The sequence below is a fragment of the Megalobrama amblycephala genome, linkage group LG2 (genome assembly GCF_018812025.1).
Source record: "Megalobrama amblycephala isolate DHTTF-2021 linkage group LG2, ASM1881202v1, whole genome shotgun sequence".
Taxonomy (NCBI): domain Eukaryota; kingdom Metazoa; phylum Chordata; class Actinopteri; order Cypriniformes; family Xenocyprididae; genus Megalobrama; species Megalobrama amblycephala.
In genome coordinates, this window is record NC_063045.1 from 35,154,237 (window position 1) to 35,160,236 (window position 6,000).

The following is a 6,000-nucleotide window of genomic DNA, read 5'->3' on the forward strand; positions in this document are numbered from 1 at the left end:
CCCAGAGGAAAATTATACTGCTCAACGGTTGCTCTGTTATAGCTCAGGAGTTCTCAGCTACATTTCATTTAAGGATTTTGTCTGAGCTGTTTCTCCTAAAATTCCTTTGGAGAAACAAAAATGCACTCTATAAAATAAAGGTTATTTACTGGCATTTGTGGTTCCATGAACCTTTCTATTGCACAAAAGATTCTTTAGAGTGTAAAAAAGGTTCTTTAGATTATTAAAATGTTCTAATACTAGAAAAAGAGGTTCTTTTAAGCACTGTTGGTTGAAAATTGGCTATTCTATGGTATCGCTTTGAAAACCCCCTTTTAGAACCTTCTGTTTTTAAGAGTATAGACACAAATGTGACTATTGTTAACAGAGTAAGTGTAAAAACAATCATATCAATGTGAATATCATAGCTCAAATTATTCAGTATAAGAAATGCTAAATTGAAACTTCTGACTTTAGCATCTAGGCAAATCGGAGTACAGTCTGAGGCAATACTGAGAAACTCTATACATGCAAGTGCAAGATTACCAGAGTCTTTTACTCAAGAGAAGCAAGCTCTCTTTACTCAAGAGAGGCAATTCGCTTCCCCTTTAATGTCATTGCTATTTAAGAGAAACAATCGAGACTTTAATGAGATTTCATTTGTAATGGGTCCGTGGGCCACCCCGTACATCCGTTCCCTTGCTTGTGGTGGGTTCGTGCAAAGCCCTCTTAGGATATATTTTAACTTTCTTTCTCCTTTCATTTTTTGTACCGCATCATCCTCCGCCCCTCTTCCCCTACTATCTCTCCACCATTATACCCCCACCCCAGCCACCTAACCCCTCCCTGTGCAGGTTCCCTCGCACACATGCACGCACAACCCTGTCACTAGGCTACACCGCCCTCCGCTGCCCTAATAACAATCCCAGGAATTTTAGATAGAGCAAAAATGCTTCAAATGACACTCGGGAAGGGAAGGGGGCCTGCCTACGGGGGAATCGCGAACCCGTCGCTGGCTCACGCAAACACTCGGGCCAACACGTTGATGGCGATCAATGGGGAGCAAATGCATCGTTGGTTAATGTGGAGCAGTGGGAGTCAAAGATCAGCAGGAGTATGGCCGAAAGGAGAATATCGACACGGGGCTTTCGGTACACCGCCAGGAGAAGAAACAGCAGCCCTGTCTCTCCACGGGGTGTGCACCTTATTCAGCTTCTTCCATATTCACCAGCCAGCAGAGCGTGGCATGAACACACTACACCTAGTGCACTGCTCCATTTGAGATTCAATAATATGTGACCATTTAACATTACAAGCTGAATCACTAGACCTCAAACATACACTCGTAAACCAATCTAGGGCTCAGGGGGGCTGCTTTAGCATCATCCCTGAGCATCACCTCACAGAGATGGAGGAAAATACCATTCTCCTGCCCGAGGTACTAAACACGGTCACATTCCCAAGCCAAAAACAAACCCAAGGACATTACCAGGGAGGCTAGCCTTGGTGTAAAAACGTGAATAAGGGTGTGTGGAAAGAAGACTAAAAAAAGAAAAGATTTCCTCACCGTTTCACTGCTTGCCGTCCATTCACCAGCAACACTGCAGACAAACATTCGCTTGGGAGGCAGAGGGAGCGCGCGATCCGTCCCTTTACTCCTGAATCGCCAACATCCTCGGATCCGTCTGAATCTCCTCTCACACATGCACTCATTCACTGACACTCTTTCGTTGTGTCGTGCTCTCTCCTCCTCTTATAATTGTCGGTGTGCTATTTCCCCTCTTGTTAGCTCCAAGGCAGTTAAGAGACACTGCAGCGATGGGGGAGGAGGGTGTGTGTGTGCGCATGTATGTGTGCTTGTGTTCAAGTGTGTTCGTTCGTGAGTGAGGGAGTATGAGAGCAACGGAGGGAGGAGTCAGTGGGGATAGAGGAGAAGAGAGGGGAAAACAGCTAGTAGGATTAAATCCTGAGGAAATAGAGAAAGCAGAGCGGGGTACAGAGAGATCTCTTGAGGACACAAAGCAAAGCGTATTGCAAAGAACGACGGGTGTGAATGGGGAATAAGGAGGGATATCTGTGTGCATCCAAGATATGGCAGATGTTTTGCTGCACTGCTGGTTTGCTCGGCCAGCTGCAAGAGTCGGTCCACAACAGGGTTGGTTGCGATTTCATTGATGGCTGAAAGAGCTTGCAGGAAAATGATACAGAGCGAGAGATAGAGGCAAAGGAGGGAGTTGAAGGGGAGAGAGGAGATGACGGCAAGGGACCAGGAGGGGGTTGGATAATGCTGTAATATGTTGCTTCTGTGCCAACTGTTTCTGTGACAGAAGGACCACTTCCTCTGCAGCCATTGGTCCCCTGCTTATACGGATAGATGTGCTGACAAATAAAATATCCAGCAGTGGCTCGTGGGTGATTGGAGCATGCTCCCCCTCCCACCCCTCACCTCCCGCCCCCTGTTGAGGCAACAAGATTCTGCCTCACCCCAGGCAGCTGAGGACCACATCCAGTGCGTTTGCGCCTTGCATCCCAAACAACCCTTCGTGGACACTAACATGTACACGTTTGGTTGCACTACACGTTTAGGGAGGTGTAGGGAACATGAAGGTGCAACTCATCCTTGTTCTTTACAGTACATTTCAGCTTAAGCACTATATGATTTTAGCTATGATTTCTCTTGCTGTAAGTAAAAATCAGTAGTCTCTGATTGCTTAGTGTGACATAATTACTGATGACTGATTAACTGCCTTTGCGATGAGTATTAGACTCGACGAAGTGAAGACATGTTTGGTCTTTCACAGAAGATCTTACCTGGGTTATACACTCTCGGGGAAAAAAAATGCAAAAATTTTACCTTTAGTGGTACAAGGTTTATAGTAAGGGTATATTACTCTAAGTTACAACGTTGTCCCTTGCCCAGTGACAAGCTGTTGTACCACTAAAGGTACAATTTTTGCACTTTTTTTTCTGGCAGTGTATCATACAATCTGACAAATGACAACTGGGTGCACATGCAGCTATTCTCATGGGTTCTCTACCTACATGGTGGTCTTTTTGTTAGTCTCTTTTGTAGGTGACTGTAGCAAGGATTGCCCTGGGGACTTTGATCATGTGTGAGCATCAGTGGATGATTAATGAACAAACTCTGACATCTGATCTTATATCTGATTGTGCCGCTGAACTGTTGCTTCTCTTGTATACAGCTGTCAAACATGTCATTCCAACGCCAGGCAACAGAAACGTGATTTCACTTCAGAATAATTCACTAAAGGAAACAGAAAATAGGAAAATGAAATCACTGACACCAAATTGCATTTAAATACATAAATGCGGTAAATATGTTTTCCCATTCTTCTGCTTCTTACCTTTCTACCTCCTTCATTTACCGCATCACCTCAATGGCTAAACTGTAAGGCCTTGCATGCATTTTTTGTGGAAAATGCAAACCCATAATGCATTGCAATGAACTCAGTGAAATAAAAACATCCGAATTGGATTGGTGTGAAAGAAATGTTGATTTAAAATAGTTAATTTTAACTATTTCATTTAATTACAAATTCACTATGTTATTGCTCATTGCTATGTTTTTCTAAGTTGCTCAGAGTATCGCATTGTTAGCAATCATTTAATTATGAATTGACTATTTTAACAATTTTTTGCATGTGGTGTGTGTTTTTGCTCATTGCTATGTTTGCTATGTTGCTCAGAGAATCACGATGTTAGCAATATGCTAATGCAAGCTATGTATTCATACTGTGACTATACTGGAATTAAATAGAAATGAAACTTAATAGTGCACATATTCTGAATTAAAGTCTATCAGGTACAAAAGGAATCACATAAACACATAAAGGCATCAGTGTTAAAAGAAAACAGCTACTGAACTTCTGAGGGCATGAATCATAATAAAATCAGCATGAAATGTTTACATTCCGTGGACCTGAACATCACAGCCATGGTCAGTTTGTGTGGGATTAAACCGTACAACTGTATCGATCGCAACACAGGGCCTGGTTAAATTAGCCTGGTGTTAATGGTCACGGCCTGAAGTATAAAGACTCTGATATACTTCAAGCAAAATCAGAGAACGAACTACTGTGGCGTAATTTCTAATGAAATCCAACAGGAGGTTACCAAATCACATACTTCCCTACTGTAGGCGAAAAAACAGTATGTGACAAAAGAAGTAGGGTGCAACGGGGCTAAAGGCACGCCTTAAGGAAAAAATGTTTTTCACTACTCTGACAGTGTATTATTGCGGAAAAAATATATATGTGTGTATTGAACATTGATGGAAAATAAATCATAAAAGTTTGAAAATAAATCATAGTGTTAAAATGAATCATAATCATTTCACAAAATGAATCATTTCACAAAATGAATCATTTCACAAAATGAATCATTTCACAAAATGAATCATTGTGTGAACATAAATCATAAAAGTGGTTCATTTTGTTTAAAAATCTAATAAATGTACCACACATGGGGTAAAAGGCTCCCCAGCATGGGGAAAAAGGCACACAGTATTGATACAAATACTTTAGCTAAAGTAATATGTTTTTAATAATGTCTAGGTTAATACTTGTTCAAAAGAATCACTTTTGAATCACAGCAAAGTTTGTACTATTTTCTGTTTATTTTAATAAATAAAATTATTCATTTTTGTTTAATAAATATTTAATTAAAACATTAATATAAAAATGTATTTTAAAAATACAGAAATAAAGTTATTTTAAAAAGTACATTTTCTGAAAGCACTGAAGGAGATCCCATAATGTTTAATTTAGATTTACAGTAGTAACAATAAATGATATTTTATTAGCCTATATGATATGATTAATATATATTTTTTTAAAGGTGTACACCAATTTGATACATGATATTTACCATATGAATCAAACCATGTCATGTCAACAAATGGAAAAATCAGCCAGCTGTTTATTATCATGTTAATTATTGTGACTTTTGCCCAAACAACATGTGTGCTTTTTACCCCAAATACCATAATTTTACATATTCTTTCATTATTAAAAGCCAGTTCCTTTAATTAGGCTACCTGGAACAAAACTGAAAAATCATTAAGATGACCTTTGTCTGAAAATATAAACTTTAATTTAATCGATTCTCATTTGTTACTTACTGTAAATCAACATCATTTAAAAAAACATCAAATATTAAATCACACGATCGCGTCAAGGATCAGACAAATTTGCACATGCATCTTGAAAAGCGTTTTTTTAGGAAAGTGCTGCAGCAAGTTTTTGTGCCATCTAGTGGTTTAAAGGAAAATAAAATCAAAGGCGCCTTTAGCACCGTTGTACCCTATGTCCGAAAAGTAGGCCTACTCATAAAAGAGTAGTGACCTACTTCTTCCGACGAGATTCTGAAGTGTGCATACGATGAACACTTTACTATCCCATGAGGCCATGAGAGAGGATTTGTGATTGCAGTGAAGAGACGCAACCGATGCTTGTAGGTCACGTGATAATAACAACATGGCAAACGTAGTACATCCTCATTACATTCATACCAAATTCAAAATAAGCATGCCAAAGCAAACTTTCTGGAAAGTTTCCATTTGTCCATGCTGATTACACCGTAGTAGGTGTGGCTCTGAGGCTCCGCCTTCTTTGTAGTGGAAGTCTCTGGTTCATTTCTTCTGTTCAGTCTGTCGAGGTCAGATGTGAGTAAAAACATAAACACACTGAAGAGCTGCTTTTTAGTACAAACAGAAGTTGTGATTCTAACTGAAAGAGACACTGACACTGTTTTTTTTTTCATTTTTAATACCATTAAGCTGCTTGCTTTAAAGCAATCTGCATAAAGTGCTATACAAATAAACATGATGTGACGAATTGCAGAGCTCATGCAACATATCTACATCCCTATGATCAGATGCTTTCTTTACTGCTGTTTTCTCACCACTGTCATTTTTGTCGTGTGTTTATTTTGTTATTGAAAGGAAACCATGCAGTACATATTTACATATTCAAATGTGGGCAAGGCACCAGGATGTTCACT

The 6,000-nt window shown here is 39.6% G+C and overlaps 1 protein-coding gene across 1 annotated transcript in view; it reads right to left on the reverse strand.

Annotated features, from left to right (window-relative positions):
* Window positions 1-2,115, reverse strand: part of gnaz (guanine nucleotide binding protein (G protein), alpha z polypeptide) — a 51,798-nt gene extending 49,683 nt beyond the window's left edge. Inside the window, exon 1 of the mRNA XM_048173056.1 lies at window positions 1,547-2,115. The gene's annotated coding sequence lies outside the window, so the exon portion shown is untranslated. The remainder of the gene's footprint in view (window positions 1-1,546) is intronic.
* Between the last annotated feature and the right edge of the window lie 3,885 nt (window positions 2,116-6,000).